The following is a 17,129-nucleotide window of genomic DNA, read 5'->3' on the forward strand; positions in this document are numbered from 1 at the left end:
AGCTCTTTGACTTTTCACAATTTCATAAGGCTCAGCAAAACAGCAAAGCCTGCCAAAAATAGATTCAACTCATGTTTGTTCCTCTCCACGGAAGTCTTTAGTAAAAGGCGAAAGACTTGTGCGTTATGAAGAGAAACCAGAGTCAGCATGGCCCTCTGCTTGAGAGCAGCGTTGGAGCCTCTCGGTCACAGTCACCACCTTCGCGGTGGGGTTTCTCTTTGCTTTCCGCATGTCAGATTCTAGTATACAACAGTCCACCACGCCCCCATCTGCCAACACAAATTATACAAGGCTTTATTTGCTCCTGCCCTGACTAGTGATTGGCTTTTAAGCCTTTTTAAGCGATACATCCCTGAACCACTTACATTGGGTCCAAAAGCGGACTCTGCTTTCTCACCAAGTCTCCCAGGAGATGTTGAGTGAAAACACGTTTCAGTTTTTGACAAATGCTTCTGATTCTATTTGGAATCCAGTTGATGCTCATTGTGACCCCGTGCAGAGTCATGCATAATCACTTCACAAGGCAGTGAGTCATAAGAGCAGTTTTGCACACTTGTCAAACTCTGCCAGGCCATTCCCTCAGTTTCATTGACCCAGTGTAGAATTCACCTTGAAACCTCCACAATTGTTTGAGTGTTTGCTTTTCTACAAGGTAAGAACAGAGTGCACCGTTCCCAGCGGCACTGCAATGCTAGGTCGATGCGTGGAGAGAAGGGAGCAAGCTCCAAATTTCTGCTCCTCTTGCCAAAAATCTGCTTAATATGTAGTCCTCATATAGAGGACATATCAGATATTAAACTGATAAGAACAGATACTACACTTGATCTTAGCCAAAAGGCCGAGAAGCGATAATCCACAAGTGTTGGATGTCCAAGCTAACCTCTTGGCACAAATCTCCCTTGCTGTGGTACCCCGTTTGTAGGTGTGCATAACAATGGCTGCTCATCACCTCCGCCCAAGCTCTCCTTTGTGGACACCTGATTGCTGACCTAGACAGCTCTTTGACTTTTCACAATTTCATAAGGCTCAGCAAAACAGCAAAGCCTGCCAAAAATAGATTCAACTCATGTTTGTTCCTCTCCACGGAAATCTTTAGTAAAAGGCGAAAGACTTGTGCGTTATGAAGAGAAACCAGAGTCAGCATGGCCCTCTGCTCGAGAGCAGCGGTGGAGCCTCTCGGTCACAGTCACCACCTTCGCGGTGGGCCTCTCTTTGCTTTCCGCATGTCAGATTCTAGTATACAACATTCCCACCACGCCCCCATCTGCCAACACAAATTATACAAGGCTTTATTTGCTCCTGCCCTGACTAGTGATTGGCTTTTAAGCCTTTTTAAGCAATACATCCCTGAACCACTTACATTGGGTCCAAAAGCGGACTCTGCTTTCTCACCAGGTCTCCCAGGAGATGTTGAGTGAAAACACGTTTCAGTTTTTGACAAATGCTTCTGATTCTATTTGGAATCCAGTTGATGCTCATTGTGACCCCGTGCAGATTCATGCATAATCGCTTCACAAGGCAGTGAGTCATCAGAGCAGTTTTGCACACTTGTCAAACTCTGCCAGGCCATTCCCTCAGTTTCATTGACCCAGTGTAGAATTCACCTTGAAACCTCCACAATTGTTTGAGTGTTTGCTTTTCTACAAGGTAAGAACAGAGTGCACCATTCCCAGCGGCACTGCAATGCTAGGTCGATGCGTGGAGAGAAGGGAGCAAGCTCCAAATTTCTGCTCCTCTTGCCAAAAATCTGCTTAATATGTAGTCCTCATATAGAGGACATATCAGATATTAAACTGATAAGAACAGATACTACACTTGATCTTAGCCAAAAGGCCGAGAAGCGATAATCCACAAGTGTTGGATGTCCAAGCCAACCTCTTGGCACAAATCTCCCTTGCTGTGGTACCCCGTTTGTAGGTGTGCATAACAATGGCTGCTCATCACCTCCGCCCAAGCTCTCCTTTGTGGACACCTGATTGCTGACCTAGACAGCTCTTTGACTTTTCACTATTTCATAAGGCTCAGCCATACAGCAAAGCCTGCCAAAAATAGATTCAACTCACGTTTGTTCCTCTCCACGGAAGTCTTTAGTAAAAGGCGAAAGACTTGTGCGTTATGAAGAGAAACCAGAGTCAGCATAGCCCTCTGCTCGAGAGCAGCGGTGGAGCCTCTCGGTCACAGTCACCACCTTCGCGGTGGGCCTCTCTTTGCTTTCCGCATGTCAGATTCTAGTATACAACATTCCCACCACGCCCCCATCTGCCAACACAAATTATACAAGGCTTTATTTGCTCCTGCCCTGACTAGTGATTGGCTTTTAAGCCTTTTTAAGCAATACATCCCTGAACCACTTACATTGGGTCCAAAAGCGGACTCTGCTTTCTCACCAAGTCTCCCAGGAGATGTTGAGTGAAAACACGTTTCAGTTTTTGACAAATGCTTCTGATTCTATTTGGAATCCAGTTGATGCTCATTGTGACCCCGTGCAGATTCATGCATAATCGCTTCACAAGGCAGTGAGTCATCAGAGCAGTTTTGCACACTTGTCAAACTCTGCCAGGCCATTCCCTCAGTTTCATTGACCCAGTGTAGAATTCACCTTGAAACCTCCACAATTGTTTGAGTGTTTGCTTTTCTACAAGGTAAGAACAGAGTGCACCGTTCCCAGCGGCACTGCAATGCTAGGTCGATGCGTGGAGAGAAGGGAGCAAGCTCCAAATTTCTGCTCCTCTTGCCAAAAATCTGCTTAATATGTAGTCCTCATATAGAGGACATATCAGATATTAAACTGATAAGAACAGATTTTTTTTTTTTTTTTGGAATTTTTTTTTATTTAATTCACTCATGAGCAGTACAATACTTTACATTACAAAGATCATCATCTCTCCACATCTTAAGACCTCCAGAATTCTATCGGACTAAAAGAAAATAAGAGGAGGTACAATAAAAGACTCTTTCATGAGTTCAGTCTACAGATTGTCAAAAATAATTTTCCATCGATCTTTAATTGAGTCGATGCCCCATTTGCTCGCCTCCAATTTAAGTTTTCGCCGCATAATGTCTTCAATACTGTGTGTAGTGTTTTCTATCGACCACTTTTCCGTCTCATTTATTATACTACCTCTTACCTCCCATAACTTAGCCTTCACAATTGATGTAAGTTCTAAGGCTTTGCACACACCTTTGTCCCCCTCTAAACTAAAATCCATGAACAGAACTTTTTCCCAATTCACCTCTTTTAGAAACCCGAATCTTTGGCCCAATTTCCTCCACAATTGTTTTGCAAAAGGACATTCAAATAATGCATGTTCCACGGTTTCTACCCCATTGCATCCACGTCTTGGGCATATCCTATTTAATGTTAAATCATGATTAAATAGAGTATTCCTCACAGGTAATTTCCTATGAAGCACCAACCAATTAAAATCTCTTAATCTGTTTTCTAGACTCTTGCATTGGGTTCTTCTCCACACGTCACTATGAACATGCAAACCATCTTTAGGGTCAAACTTAGCAATCAACGTTTCATACAGCTTTTTGTGATTAACTACTGAATCTCTTTTCCAACACTCCTTGTATTTCTTTGCCCAACTTATCATTTTTTTATAATGATCTGGCATGACCTCTGCTTTCGGAAAACTGTTTTCCCATTTCGCCACAAGAGGTCTCAGATGGATAGAGAGCCAGAATTTAATCAATGGTTGGCATTTGTGTTCAGGTGGGTTTAACATTATTCTACATGTATTTGAAAAAAACAAAACTTTGAACTTCAAACCTAAATTTGGCATGTCCCTACCACCTCTTTCGACCGGCTGATACATTGTAGCTCTTTTAATGTATTCATACCCTCCCCATATGAACTGAAACAGAGATTTTTGAAGTTTTAAACAAACTAAAGCCGGCATGGGGAAAATATAAGCCACATGAAGTAATGTCGGCAATAAATCAGATTTAATAACCAAAATCTTACCACTAATGGACAGCCTTCTTAATTTCCACATATTTAGTTTTTTCAGCACTTTTCCCAATTTTGTCTCCCAATTAGTTTCTCCATCATTGTTATTTCCAAAGGATATTCCCAGTAAAGTCATTGGCCCCGCACACAGAGAGAACCCTAATGGGTTATCAACTCTGTCCTTCCACTTTCCAAAGTATTTGATTTGGGATTTTCCTGTATTGACTCTAGAACCAGAAGCAACTGAGAATGTGTCGATGACCTGCATAGCTTCGCGCAGACAGAAATCATCTTTTAAATACAGTACAGTGTCATCTGCATACTGGGATATGGTCAAGGATTCACCACCAGGCAGCTGTATACCCTTGATGTTAACATTTTTCCTGATTGCACATGCCAGCGTTTCAATGAATAGCACATACAAGGGGGCTGATGCTGGACATCCCTGTCTGACCCCTCTGGTTTGTTTAAAGAATTCACCAAGGTTGCCATTAACATTAACACTGCTTCCGACTTCTGTGTATAAAATCCTCAACCAACTCCTGAATCTAGCACCGAAGCCAAATTTCTTTAGTGTCCTAAACAAAAAATTGTGATCAACTCTGTCAAAGGCTTTTTCCTGGTCAAGACTGAGGACAATTAGTGGTATATTTCTGTCCTGAGAATAAGATAGTATATCTCTATGCATTTGTAAATTCCAGTTTAGTTGCCTGCCAGGTACTGCACATGTCTGATCTGAGCCGATGATTAAGGGTAGAGCTGACACCAAACGGTTTGTCAAAACCTTACTAAAAATCTTATAATCTGTACAAAGCATTGTTAGAGGCCTGTAGTTTGATATTTTGTTGACATCACCTTTTTTAAACAGCAGGGATATCACCCCTTTTCTCATGGATTCCCCCATAATCCCAGATGTACATATATAAGTGAACAACTCTAACAGCCATGACCCAATGTCTTCCCAAAATATTATATAAAATTCTTTTGTGATCCCATCTATTCCTGGCACCTTGCCCTTTTTCAAAGACATGGTTGCCCTCAGGATTTCTTCTAAAGTAAAATCTTTATCTAGCTCTGTTCTCAGATCTTCAGGTATGAATCTGTCTATATTGTCTAACAATGTTGCACCTTTCATGTAGTCAACCTTTTCTGCTTTAAAAAACGTAGAAAAATGATTAGAGATAACTTGAGCAATCCCATCAGGATCGTTAATCTCCTCACCTGTTTCATTTAAAACGGAAACTATGCTCCTCCTCTTTGCCTGTGCTTTGGACTGTCTAAAGAAGTAGGGAGAACACTTTTCGTCACTCTCCCACTTCTCTCTAAGACACCGGAATTTATAGGCCTCTGCTCTGTTGTGAAAAAATAACCTCTGTTTATCTTGCAAATGTTTCAGCAAGTCCTTATCAATTTGTCCACCTGCATTTCTCTGTTCCATTAATTTATTTATGGCTTTTTGCAGTCGGTAGTATAATTTAAATTCCTCTTTCCTTGATTCTTTTGAGTAATTCTGTGTGTAGTATCTAATACGCAGCTTTGTGCTTTCCCACCATTCACAGACATTTTCATAAAATACTCTCATATGAAAGCAATCTTTTAGAAAACACTTTAATGCTACCCTAAACTGCTGGAGCTCTAGAATATTGTTGTTTAATTTCCAATACCCTTTACCATTTTTGATCATCATTGAGGTTAGTTTTACTGAGAGCATGTTGTGATCTGTGTAAAAAACTGGTGATACTTTCGCCCCTGTCACCTGAAATTCTACCGGACAAAATATATAGTCTATCCTACTCTTCGCCCCTCTACTATTTGACCATGTGAAGCCAAGATCGTCTGGGTTAGCTTTTTTATATGAATCCACCAAATTATACTTTGTAACAATATTTATTAAACTGGCCTCGGCCTTGCTGCCCTCACTTTGGGAATTGAAGTCTCCTCCAATTACCACATGGCGGTTGGTCATGAAAGCAGTGTCAAGACTAAGAAAAAGCTCCCTTCTCTCCTTTGGAGAAGAGTGGGCATATATGTTAATAACTCTTAACCCCTTTCCCTTCCAGTCAATATCTGTTACCAAAACCCTCCCCTGTACCACTGAAAAACTGCCAACCACTTGGACTTCATTATTCCCACATAGTGTTCCCACCCCAGATGAATGGACCCCCCCAATGCTCCACCTAGATTCACCTTTGGTCCACTCTTTTGAGAATAGGTTCATGTCGTCTTCATTTTTCAAGTGGACCTCTTGCAAAAGGCATAAAGAAAAGTTGATTGAACATAAATGAGAAAAGACCACTTCCCTTTTGGCCTTGTTCCTCAAACCTCTAACATTTATGGAAACTATATGTAATGAGGACATTCTGGTAAATGAGGAATGAGACAAAAAACAAAACAAACAAACAAACCATCAAAGACGAGACACTGTGTTTTCTCTAATTTTCAACTTCACAGTCAAATTCAATGCCTTCCCTATGTGTCTTTTCCTCGGGCACCGCGTGCCCTGAGTTGGGGGTATTACCCTCTGGAAGCAATGAGCATTGCTCTGAAACCAAATCCCTGTCAGAGTTGTTCGGAGCCAGGGACTCCACCAGGACACACCCGGACGGGGGCATGCTGCCGTCAGAGTCTGTCACCTCAGTCTGCACTGGAATTTGTCCATGTTCTCCACCCTCCAGCCCATCCACCCTGGCAGCAGCCTTCACATCCTGATCGCTGTTCACCTGCAGCCCCTCCATCTCCCCTTCCTCCTGCGACTCCTCCACAACCTCAGAAAGAACACTGAACACGCTATCCACTCCCAGGGGCACAGCGCTTGTCTCGATCCTCCTTTTTTTCCCCTTGCCTCCCCTGCTTTCCACTGTGGTCCACTCAGGAACAGGTTGGCTCTCCTCTGAGGTTGTAGTCTCCTCCCCCTTCTTCTTCTCTGGGGGAGGTGCTCGTTCAGGTGGATCAACCACATTTGCCTCAATCTCATTGTCCACAAACATTTGATCAATTACCTCGTTAATTGCTCTCAGGGAGGAGGCATCAGGATCTTCGCACATTGGTCGCCTTACAATGCTTGCATAGGAGGAGCGGACCTCAGGGCAGTGCTTAAATAAATGTCCTTCAGACCCACAAAGATTGCATTTTCTGGAACGGTCACAAGTCCCCATTTTGTGTCCTAGACCCTTGCAATTTCTGCACCTCACCTGCGTGCAGGATTCTGCCGTGTGACCAAAGTCTGTGCATTTTCTGCAGTAAATAGGCTGGCCCGAGTAGTACAGATATCCTCTATTTGTGCCTATGGTGAAGGAGGCAGGGGGGTGGTGGTAGCCATCGTGACCATCTGGGTCATCCTTCAGCCGCACACGACATTGTCTTTTTCCAGTCCAAACGTCAAGAGAGTCCCTGATTTCCCTCATGCTCGAAATCACTGTCACATGCTTAGAAAGGAAGTATCTGGTTGCTTCTTCAGTTACCCAGGGATTATAGTTATGAATTGTGATAACACGCTCACCAGTTCGGCAAAGGCTTTGAATCTGGTACTCCCTCAGTGGTCCATCAGCCAAACGATCAGCCAACCTTTTCGTTTCCTCCATCTTGGTGAGATTATAGAACGTAACATCAAAAAAACGGTCGGTGGCATTTCTCTGCAAGCAGAGGAGGTCATCTATCTTGAGGGACAAGGCTCCAAAAAGAATATTAACTCCAAATTCTCTCCTATCCAAAAAAACTTCAGTACTCTTCCAAATGAATCTCAAAGTATTTTTCAGCACGGGAAGTCCCTGCTGTGAAACTGTTGCTGACGTCATTATGACAATCCACGTCCGCAAACCCTTCTCACCTGGCTAGATCTTAGCCAAAAGGCCGAGAAGCGATAATCCACAAGTGTTGGATGTCCAAGCTAACCTCTTGGCACAAATCTCCCTTGCTGTGGTACCCCGTTTGTAGGTGTGCATAACAATGGCTGCTCATCACCTCCGCCCAAGCTCTCCTTTGTGGACACCTGATTGCTGACCTAGACAGCTCTTTGACTTTTCACAATTTCATAAGGCTCAGCAAAACAGCAAAGCCTGCCAAAAATAGATTCAACTCATGTTTGTTCCTCTCCACGGGAGTCTTTAGTAAAAGGCGAAAGACTTGTGCGTTATGAAGAGAAACCAGAGTCAGCATGGCCCTCTGCTCGAGAGCAGCGGTGGAGCCTCTCGGTCACAGTCACCACCTTCGCGGTGGGCCTCTCTTTGCTTTCCGCATGTCAGATTCTAGTATACAACATTCCCACCACGCCCCCATCTGCCAACACAAATTATACAAGGCTTTATTTGCTCCTGCCCTGACTAGTGATTGGCTTTTAAGCCTTTTTAAGCAATACATCCCTGAACCACTTACATTGGGTCCAAAAGCGGACTCTGCTTTCTCACCAGGTCTCCCAGGAGATGTTGAGTGAAAACACGTTTCAGTTTTTGACAAATGCTTCTGATTCTATTTGGAATCCAGTTGATGCTCATTGTGACCCCGTGCAGATTCATGCATAATCGCTTCACAAGGCAGTGAGTCATCAGAGCAGTTTTGCACACTTGTCAAACTCTGCCAGGCCATTCCCTCAGTTTCATTGACCCAGTGTAGAATTCACCTTGAAACCTCCACAATTGTTTGAGTGTTTGCTTTTCTACAAGGTAAGAACAGAGTGCACCATTCCCAGCGGCACTGCAATGCTAGGTCGATGCGTGGAGAGAAGGGAGCAAGCTCCAAATTTCTGCTCCTCTTGCCAAAAATCTGCTTAATATGTAGTCCTCATATAGAGGACATATCAGATATTAAACTGATAAGAACAGATACTACACTTGATCTTAGCCAAAAGGCCGAGAAGCGATAATCCACAAGTGTTGGATGTCCAAGCCAACCTCTTGGCACAAATCTCCCTTGCTGTGGTACCCCGTTTGTAGGTGTGCATAACAATGGCTGCTCATCACCTCCGCCCAAGCTCTCCTTTGTGGACACCTGATTGCTGACCTAGACAGCTCTTTGACTTTTCACAATTTCATAAGGCTCAGCCATACAGCAAAGCCTGCCAAAAATAGATTCAACTCACGTTTGTTCCTCTCCACGGAAGTCTTTAGTAAAAGGCGAAAGACTTGTGCGTTATGAAGAGAAACCAGAGTCAGCATGGCCCTCTGCTCGAGAGCAGCGGTGGAGCCTCTCGGTCACAGTCACCACCTTCGCGGTGGGCCTCTCTTTGCTTTCCGCATGTCAGATTCTAGTATACAACATTCCCACCACGTCCCCATCTGCCAACACAAATTATACAAGGCTTTATTTGCTCCTGCCCTGACTAGTGATTGGCTTTTAAGCCTTTTTAAGCAATACATCCCTGAACCACTTACATTGGGTCCAAAAGCGGACTCTGCTTTCTCACCAAGTCTCCCAGGAGATGTTGAGTGAAAACACGTTTCAGTTTTTGACAAATGCTTCTGATTCTATTTGGAATCCAGTTGATGCTCATTGTGACCCCGTGCAGATTCATGCATAATCGCTTCACAAGGCAGTGAGTCATCAGAGCAGTTTTGCACACTTGTCAAACTCTGCCAGGCCATTCCCTCAGTTTCATTGACCCAGTGTAGAATTCACCTTGAAACCTCCACAATTGTTTGAGTGTTTGCTTTTCTACAAGGTAAGAACAGAGTGCACCGTTCCCAGCGGCACTGCAATGCTAGGTCGATGCGTGGAGAGAAGGGAGCAAGCTCCAAATTTCTGCTCCTCTTGCCAAAAATCTGCTTAATATGTAGTCCTCATATAGAGGACATATCAGATATTAAACTGATAAGAACAGATACTACACTTGATCTTAGCCAAAAGGCAGAGAAGCGATAATCCACAAGTGTTGGATGTCCACGCCAACCTCTTGGCACAAATCTCCCTTGCTGTGGTACCCCGTTTGTAGGTGTGCGTAACAATGGCTCATGACCTCCGCCCAAGCTCTCCTTTGTGGACACCTGATTGCTGACCTAGACAGCTCTTTGACTTTTCACAATTTCATAAGGCTCAGCCATACAGCAAAGCCTGCCAAAAATAGATTCAACTCATGTTTGTTCCTCTCCACGGAAGTCTTTAGTAAAAGGCGAAAGACTTGTGCGTTATGAAGAGAAACCAGAGTCAGCATGGCCCTCTGCTTGAGAGCAGCGTTGGAGCCTCTCGGTCACAGTCACCACCTTCGCGGTGGGGTTTCTCTTTGCTTTCCGCATGTCAGATTCTAGTATACAACAGTCCACCACGCCCCCATCTGCCAACACAAATTATACAAGGCTTTATTTGCTCCTGCCCTGACTAGTGATTGGCTTTTAAGCCTTTTTAAGCGATACATCCCTGAACCACTTACATTGGGTCCAAAAGCGGACTCTGCTTTCTCACCAAGTCTCCCAGGAGATGTTGAGTGAAAACACGTTTCAGTTTTTGACAAATGCTTCTGATTCTATTTGGAATCCAGTTGATGCTCATTGTGACCCCGTGCAGAGTCATGCATAATCACTTCACAAGGCAGTGAGTCATAAGAGCAGTTTTGCACACTTGTCAAACTCTGCCAGGCCATTCCCTCAGTTTCATTGACCCAGTGTAGAATTCACCTTGAAACCTCCACAATTGTTTGAGTGTTTGCTTTTCTACAAGGTAAGAACAGAGTGCACCGTTCCCAGCGGCACTGCAATGCTAGGTCGATGCGTGGAGAGAAGGGAGCAAGCTCCAAATTTCTGCTCCTCTTGCCAAAAATCTGCTTAATATGTAGTCCTCATATAGAGGACATATCAGATATTAAACTGATAAGAACAGATACTACACTTGATCTTAGCCAGAAGGCCGAGAAGCGATAATCCACAAGTGTTGGATGTCCAAGCTAACCTCTTGGCACAAATCTCCCTTGCTGTGGTACCCCGTTTGTAGGTGTGCATAACAATGGCTGCTCATCACCTCCGCCCAAGCTCTCCTTTGTGGACACCTGATTGCTGACCTAGACAGCTCTTTGACTTTTCACAATTTCATAAGGCTCAGCAAAACAGCAAAGCCTGCCAAAAATAGATTCAACTCATGTTTGTTCCTCTCCACGGAAGTCTTTAGTAAAAGGCGAAAGACTTGTGCGTTATGAAGAGAAACCAGAGTCAGCATGGCCCTCTGCTCGAGAGCAGCGGTGGAGCCTCTCGGTCACAGTCACCACCTTCGCGGTGGGCCTCTCTTTGCTTTCCGCATGTAAGATTCTAGTATACAACATTCCCACCACGCCCCCATCTGCCAACACAAATTATACAAGGCTTTATTTGCTCCTGCCCTGACTAGTGATTGGCTTTTAAGCCTTTTTAAGCAATACATCCCTGAACCACTTACATTGGGTCCAAAAGCGGACTCTGCTTTCTCACCAGGTCTCCCAGGAGATGTTGAGTGAAAACACGTTTCAGTTTTTGACAAATGCTTCTGATTCTATTTGGAATCCAGTTGATGCTCATTGTGACCCCGTGCAGATTCATGCATAATCGCTTCACAAGGCAGTGAGTCATCAGAGCAGTTTTGCACACTTGTCAAACTCTGCCAGGCCATTCCCTCAGTTTCATTGACCCAGTGTAGAATTCACCTTGAAACCTCCACAATTGTTTGAGTGTTTGCTTTTCTACAAGGTAAGAACAGAGTGCACCATTCCCAGCGGCACTGCAATGCTAGGTCGATGCGTGGAGAGAAGGGAGCAAGCTCCAAATTTCTGCTCCTCTTGCCAAAAATCTGCTTAATATGTAGTCCTCATATAGAGGACATATCAGATATTAAACTGATAAGAACAGATACTACACTTGATCTTAGCCAAAAGGCCGAGAAGCGATAATCCACAAGTGTTGGATGTCCAAGCCAACCTCTTGGCACAAATCTCCCTTGCTGTGGTACCCCGTTTGTAGGTGTGCATAACAATGGCTGCTCATCACCTCCGCCCAAGCTCTCCTTTGTGGACACCTGATTGCTGACCTAGACAGCTCTTTGACTTTTCACAATTTCATAAGGCTCAGCCATACAGCAAAGCCTGCCAAAAATAGATTCAACTCACGTTTGTTCCTCTCCACGGAAGTCTTTAGTAAAAGGCGAAAGACTTGTGCGTTATGAAGAGAAACCAGAGTCAGCATGGCCCTCTGCTCGAGAGCAGCGGTGGAGCCTCTCGGTCACAGTCACCACCTTCGCGGTGGGCCTCTCTTTGCTTTCCGCATGTCAGATTCTAGTATACAACATTCCCACCACGCCCCCATCTGCCAACACAAATTATACAAGGCTTTATTTGCTCCTGCCCTGACTAGTGATTGGCTTTTAAGCCTTTTTAAGCAATACATCCCTGAACCACTTACATTGGGTCCAAAAGCGGACTCTGCTTTCTCACCAAGTCTCCCAGGAGATGTTGAGTGAAAACACGTTTCAGTTTTTGACAAATGCTTCTGATTCTATTTGGAATCCAGTTGATGCTCATTGTGACCCCGTGCAGATTCATGCATAATCGCTTCACAAGGCAGTGAGTCATCAGAGCAGTTTTGCACACTTGTCAAACTCTGCCAGGCCATTCCCTCAGTTTCATTGACCCAGTGTAGAATTCACCTTGAAACCTCCACAATTGTTTGAGTGTTTGCTTTTCTACAAGGTAAGAACAGAGTGCACCGTTCCCAGCGGCACTGCAATGCTAGGTCGATGCGTGGAGAGAAGGGAGCAAGCTCCAAATTTCTGCTCCTCTTGCCAAAAATCTGCTTAATATGTAGTCCTCATATAGAGGACATATCAGATATTAAACTGATAAGAACAGATACTACACTTGATCTTAGCCAAAAGGCCGAGAAGCGATAATCCACAAGTGTTGGATGTCCACGCCAACCTCTTGGCACAAATCTCCCTTGCTGTGGTACCCCGTTTGTAGGTGTGCGTAACAATGGCTCATGACCTCCGCCCAAGCTCTCCTTTGTGGACACCTGATTGCTGACCTAGACAGCTCTTTGACTTTTCACAATTTCATAAGGCTCAGCCATACAGCAAAGCCTGCCAAAAATAGATTCAACTCATGTTTGTTCCTCTCCACGGAAGTCTTTAGTAAAAGGCGAAAGACTTGTGCGTTATGAAGAGAAACCAGAGTCAGCATGGCCCTCTGCTTGAGAGCAGCGTTGGAGCCTCTCGGTCACAGTCACCACCTTCGCGGTGGGGTTTCTCTTTGCTTTCCGCATGTCAGATTCTAGTATACAACAGTCCACCACGCCCCCATCTGCCAACACAAATTATACAAGGCTTTATTTGCTCCTGCCCTGACTAGTGATTGGCTTTTAAGCCTTTTTAAGCGATACATCCCTGAACCACTTACATTGGGTCCAAAAGCGGACTCTGCTTTCTCACCAAGTCTCCCAGGAGATGTTGAGTGAAAACACGTTTCAGTTTTTGACAAATGCTTCTGATTCTATTTGGAATCCAGTTGATGCTCATTGTGACCCTGTGCAGAGTCATGCATAATCACTTCACAAGGCAGTGAGTCATAAGAGCAGTTTTGCACACTTGTCAAACTCTGCCAGGCCATTCCCTCAGTTTCATTGACCCAGTGTAGAATTCACCTTGAAACCTCCACAATTGTTTGAGTGTTTGCTTTTCTACAAGGTAAGAACAGAGTGCACCGTTCCCAGCGGCACTGCAATGCTAGGTCGATGCGTGGAGAGAAGGGAGCAAGCTCCAAATATCTGCTCCTCTTGCCAAAAATCTGCTTAATATGTAGTCCTCATATAGAGGACATATCAGATATTAAGCTGATAAGAACAGTTACTACACTTGATCTTAGCCAAAAGGCCGAGAAGCGATAATCCACAAGTGTTGGATGTCCAAGCTAACCTCTTGGCACAAATCTCCCTTGCTGTGGTACCCCGTTTGTAGGTGTGCATAACAATGGCTGCTCATCACCTCCGCCCAAGCTCTCCTTTGTGGACACCTGATTGCTGACCTAGACAGCTCTCTGACTTTTCACAATTTCATAAGGCTCAGCAAAACAGCAAAGCCTGCCAAAAATAGATTCAACTCATGTTTGTTCCTCTCCACGGAAGTCTTTAGTAAAAGGCGAAAGACTTGTGCGTTATGAAGAGAAACCAGAGTCAGCACGGCCCTCTGCTCGAGAGCAGCGGCGGAGCCTCTCGGTCACAGTCACCACCTTCGCGGTGGGCCTCTCTTTGCTTTCCGCATGTAAGATTCTAGTATACAACATTCCCACCACGCCCCCATCTGCCAACACAAATTATACAAGGCTTTATTTGCTCCTGCCCTGACTAGTGATTGGCTTTTAAGCCTTTTTAAGCAATACATCCCTGAACCACTTACATTGGGTCCAAAAGCGGACTCTGCTTTCTCACCAGGTCTCCCAGGAGATGTTGAGTGAAAACACGTTTCAGTTTTTGACAAATGCTTCTGATTCTATTTGGAATCCAGTTGATGCTCATTGTGACCCCGTGCAGATTCATGCATAATCGCTTCACAAGGCAGTGAGTCATCAGAGCAGTTTTGCACACTTGTCAAACTCTGCCAGGCCATTCCCTCAGTTTCATTGACCCAGTGTAGAATTCACCTTGAAACCTCCACAATTGTTTGAGTGTTTGCTTTTCTACAAGGTAAGAACAGAGTGCACCATTCCCAGCGGCACTGCAATGCTAGGTCGATGCGTGGAGAGAAGGGAGCAAGCTCCAAATTTCTGCTCCTCTTGCCAAAAATCTGCTTAATATGTAGTCCTCATATAGAGGACATATCAGATATTAAACTGATAAGAACAGATACTACACTTGATCTTAGCCAAAAGGCCGAGAAGCGATAATCCACAAGTGTTGGATGTCCAAGCCAACCTCTTGGCACAAATCTCCCTTGCTGTGGTACCCCGTTTGTAGGTGTGCATAACAATGGCTGCTCATCACCTCCGCCCAAGCTCTCCTTTGTGGACACCTGATTGCTGACCTAGACAGCTCTTTGACTTTTCACAATTTCATAAGGCTCAGCCATACAGCAAAGCCTGCCAAAAATAGATTCAACTCACGTTTGTTCCTCTCCACGGAAGTCTTTAGTAAAAGGCGAAAGACTTGTGCGTTATGAAGAGAAACCAGAGTCAGCATGGCCCTCTGCTTGAGAGCAGCGTTGGAGCCTCTCGGTCACAGTCACCACCTTCGCGGTGGGGTTTCTCTTTGCTTTCCGCATGTCAGATTCTAGTATACAACAGTCCACCACGCCCCCATCTGCCAACACAAATTATACAAGGCTTTATTTGCTCCTGCCCTGACTAGTGATTGGCTTTTAAGCCTTTTTAAGCGATACATCCCTGAACCACTTACATTGGGTCCAAAAGCGGACTCTGCTTTCTCACCAAGTCTCCCAGGAGATGTTGAGTGAAAACACGTTTCAGTTTTTGACAAATGCTTCTGATTCTATTTGGAATCCAGTTGATGCTCATTGTGACCCCGTGCAGAGTCATGCATAATCACTTCACAAGGCAGTGAGTCATAAGAGCAGTTTTGCACACTTGTCAAACTCTGCCAGGCCATTCCCTCAGTTTCATTGACCCAGTGTAGAATTCACCTTGAAACCTCCACAATTGTTTGAGTGTTTGCTTTTCTACAAGGTAAGAACAGAGTGCACCGTTCCCAGCGGCACTGCAATGCTAGGTCGATGCGTGGAGAGAAGGGAGCAAGCTCCAAATTTCTGCTCCTCTTGCCAAAAATCTGCTTAATATGTAGTCCTCATATAGAGGACATATCAGATATTAAACTGATAAGAACAGATTTTTTTTTTTTTTTTTTTTTATTACAAAAAACTTTCATCAGTTCAGTACAAATCAAGTCAAATCAATACAAATCAATTATCATGTATGACCATCCCTAATACAATTTTGGGCCACGACTGTGAGCCTTTACAGTCATAAATATTCGTTTTTCACATCCTACCCGGTCCATATTGCAGTAACAAAGGTGAAAACAATAAAAGAAAACAAAAAACAGCCCAAAGAACTCCATTTGACCTCACACTCAGTTCACCATATCCACCCAAACCCTCCCTTCCACCTTTCTAGGGCTGCATGCTTCCCCCACTTCTCTATATCCCTTTTGATTTTCCCTTTTACATCAGCTTCCACCCTCCTCATGATCCCTTCCACACTGCTGTCTTTATTTCTCTTTACCAGATCTTGCCTGGCCGACCACATTATCCTCTTTGTAGTGCTTATGATATACCACATTGGGAAATTTCCTGAGCCTAAACCTCTTTCAACCTTATCCCAGGTCAAATTAAATCCTCGGACCACCTGCCCTAGCCGTTCCCCCACTTTACCCCATACTATCTTTGCAATTGGACAGTCCCACATGACATGCCTGACCGTTTCCTCCCCCGGACAGGTTGGCCGAGGGCACACAGGGGATCTTGCCAACCCATGCCGGTACATGGTTTCCCGCACTGGCAGGCATTTGTGCAGGCATAACCAATTGATGTCTTTTAGCTCATTGTCAAGCCCCCCTGGCTGAATCCCCCTCCAAATCTCTTTCGGGGTCCCCACCACCAAAGGTGCGACCACTCCCTTGCTGACCTCTCTGTAGAGGGCTCTGTGATCTATTTTTATTTCTCTGTTTGAGGCTTCAGGATGAGCCTGCAACCACCTGGCTGCATGGTTGTAATGCCATGGCTGCTGCTCCACCCTGGGTGCCAAATTGTTCCAGACAATCAACCCCCTAGCTTGGTACGCGAAATAGAGTCGTAAGAAGTAGCCTGAGGGGTGCTCTATCGGAAATGATAGTTCCCTACACAAGGAAGAAACAAAAATGCAGTCCAGCTTCAGCGGGAGGTGTGGCACATCCCTCCCTCCTGCTTCGATACCAGCCAGCATGCGAGTCCTAGCCACATATTCGTACCTCCCCCCCCATATGAAATGGAACACGAGGCGCATGAGAGGTCTCCTCATGCTGACTGGCAGTGGATATATGTATGCCAAATATAGGAGGGATGGCAGAATGTCTACCTTCAGTACAAGTACCTTCCCTATAAAGGTCAGGCACCTGCTCTTCCAGAGTGCAAGCCTCTTCTGGACTGCTGTAATTCGCCTGGTCCAGTTGATCGAGGCACTGTTGGCTGCCTCAAAGCTGACCCCTAGTATCTTCAGGTGACCTGTGCATAGCGACAGCCCTCCCGG

The 17,129-nt window shown here is 44.8% G+C and overlaps 21 non-coding genes and 1 pseudogene across 21 annotated transcripts; all 22 read right to left on the reverse strand.

Moving 5' to 3' along the window:
- Nucleotides 1-29: 29 nt before the first annotated feature.
- LOC133963731 (U5 spliceosomal RNA) lies at nucleotides 30-145 on the reverse strand. Its single transcript, XR_009923217.1, has one exon. It is a non-coding gene; the product is annotated as a U5 spliceosomal RNA (small nuclear RNA).
- Nucleotides 146-658: 513 nt separating this feature from the next.
- Nucleotides 659-850, reverse strand: LOC133964277 (U2 spliceosomal RNA). Its single transcript, XR_009923739.1, has one exon. It is a non-coding gene; the product is annotated as a U2 spliceosomal RNA (small nuclear RNA).
- Nucleotides 851-1,024: 174 nt separating this feature from the next.
- Nucleotides 1,025-1,140, reverse strand: LOC133963807 (U5 spliceosomal RNA). Its single transcript, XR_009923291.1, has one exon. It is a non-coding gene; the product is annotated as a U5 spliceosomal RNA (small nuclear RNA).
- Nucleotides 1,141-1,653: 513 nt separating this feature from the next.
- LOC133962647 (U2 spliceosomal RNA) lies at nucleotides 1,654-1,845 on the reverse strand. Its single transcript, XR_009922227.1, has one exon. It is a non-coding gene; the product is annotated as a U2 spliceosomal RNA (small nuclear RNA).
- A 177-nt stretch (nucleotides 1,846-2,022) lies between these two features.
- Nucleotides 2,023-2,135, reverse strand: LOC133963642 (U5 spliceosomal RNA). The gene has a single exon (XR_009923134.1). It is a non-coding gene; the product is annotated as a U5 spliceosomal RNA (small nuclear RNA).
- Nucleotides 2,136-2,648: 513 nt separating this feature from the next.
- LOC133963023 (U2 spliceosomal RNA) lies at nucleotides 2,649-2,827 on the reverse strand (annotated as a pseudogene).
- Nucleotides 2,828-7,990: 5,163 nt separating this feature from the next.
- LOC133963840 (U5 spliceosomal RNA) lies at nucleotides 7,991-8,106 on the reverse strand. Its single transcript, XR_009923322.1, has one exon. It is a non-coding gene; the product is annotated as a U5 spliceosomal RNA (small nuclear RNA).
- Nucleotides 8,107-8,619: 513 nt separating this feature from the next.
- Nucleotides 8,620-8,811, reverse strand: LOC133962648 (U2 spliceosomal RNA). Its single transcript, XR_009922228.1, has one exon. It is a non-coding gene; the product is annotated as a U2 spliceosomal RNA (small nuclear RNA).
- A 177-nt stretch (nucleotides 8,812-8,988) lies between these two features.
- LOC133963643 (U5 spliceosomal RNA) lies at nucleotides 8,989-9,101 on the reverse strand. Its single transcript, XR_009923135.1, has one exon. It is a non-coding gene; the product is annotated as a U5 spliceosomal RNA (small nuclear RNA).
- Nucleotides 9,102-9,614: 513 nt separating this feature from the next.
- On the reverse strand, nucleotides 9,615-9,806 carry LOC133962597 (U2 spliceosomal RNA). Its single transcript, XR_009922180.1, has one exon. It is a non-coding gene; the product is annotated as a U2 spliceosomal RNA (small nuclear RNA).
- Nucleotides 9,807-9,980: 174 nt separating this feature from the next.
- On the reverse strand, nucleotides 9,981-10,093 carry LOC133963560 (U5 spliceosomal RNA). Its single transcript, XR_009923056.1, has one exon. It is a non-coding gene; the product is annotated as a U5 spliceosomal RNA (small nuclear RNA).
- A 513-nt stretch (nucleotides 10,094-10,606) lies between these two features.
- On the reverse strand, nucleotides 10,607-10,798 carry LOC133962701 (U2 spliceosomal RNA). The gene has a single exon (XR_009922277.1). It is a non-coding gene; the product is annotated as a U2 spliceosomal RNA (small nuclear RNA).
- A 174-nt stretch (nucleotides 10,799-10,972) lies between these two features.
- Nucleotides 10,973-11,088, reverse strand: LOC133963732 (U5 spliceosomal RNA). Its single transcript, XR_009923218.1, has one exon. It is a non-coding gene; the product is annotated as a U5 spliceosomal RNA (small nuclear RNA).
- A 513-nt stretch (nucleotides 11,089-11,601) lies between these two features.
- On the reverse strand, nucleotides 11,602-11,793 carry LOC133962649 (U2 spliceosomal RNA). The gene has a single exon (XR_009922229.1). It is a non-coding gene; the product is annotated as a U2 spliceosomal RNA (small nuclear RNA).
- Nucleotides 11,794-11,970: 177 nt separating this feature from the next.
- LOC133963644 (U5 spliceosomal RNA) lies at nucleotides 11,971-12,083 on the reverse strand. Its single transcript, XR_009923136.1, has one exon. It is a non-coding gene; the product is annotated as a U5 spliceosomal RNA (small nuclear RNA).
- Nucleotides 12,084-12,596: 513 nt separating this feature from the next.
- On the reverse strand, nucleotides 12,597-12,788 carry LOC133964278 (U2 spliceosomal RNA). Its single transcript, XR_009923740.1, has one exon. It is a non-coding gene; the product is annotated as a U2 spliceosomal RNA (small nuclear RNA).
- A 174-nt stretch (nucleotides 12,789-12,962) lies between these two features.
- LOC133963561 (U5 spliceosomal RNA) lies at nucleotides 12,963-13,075 on the reverse strand. Its single transcript, XR_009923057.1, has one exon. It is a non-coding gene; the product is annotated as a U5 spliceosomal RNA (small nuclear RNA).
- A 513-nt stretch (nucleotides 13,076-13,588) lies between these two features.
- LOC133962862 (U2 spliceosomal RNA) lies at nucleotides 13,589-13,780 on the reverse strand. Its single transcript, XR_009922430.1, has one exon. It is a non-coding gene; the product is annotated as a U2 spliceosomal RNA (small nuclear RNA).
- A 174-nt stretch (nucleotides 13,781-13,954) lies between these two features.
- Nucleotides 13,955-14,070, reverse strand: LOC133963733 (U5 spliceosomal RNA). Its single transcript, XR_009923219.1, has one exon. It is a non-coding gene; the product is annotated as a U5 spliceosomal RNA (small nuclear RNA).
- Nucleotides 14,071-14,583: 513 nt separating this feature from the next.
- LOC133962650 (U2 spliceosomal RNA) lies at nucleotides 14,584-14,775 on the reverse strand. Its single transcript, XR_009922230.1, has one exon. It is a non-coding gene; the product is annotated as a U2 spliceosomal RNA (small nuclear RNA).
- Nucleotides 14,776-14,952: 177 nt separating this feature from the next.
- On the reverse strand, nucleotides 14,953-15,065 carry LOC133963646 (U5 spliceosomal RNA). The gene has a single exon (XR_009923138.1). It is a non-coding gene; the product is annotated as a U5 spliceosomal RNA (small nuclear RNA).
- Nucleotides 15,066-15,578: 513 nt separating this feature from the next.
- On the reverse strand, nucleotides 15,579-15,768 carry LOC133962986 (U2 spliceosomal RNA). Its single transcript, XR_009922546.1, has one exon. It is a non-coding gene; the product is annotated as a U2 spliceosomal RNA (small nuclear RNA).
- Nucleotides 15,769-17,129: the final 1,361 nt, after the last annotated feature.

This window comes from Platichthys flesus, chromosome 10, assembly GCF_949316205.1.
Source record: "Platichthys flesus chromosome 10, fPlaFle2.1, whole genome shotgun sequence".
Taxonomy (NCBI): domain Eukaryota; kingdom Metazoa; phylum Chordata; class Actinopteri; order Pleuronectiformes; family Pleuronectidae; genus Platichthys; species Platichthys flesus.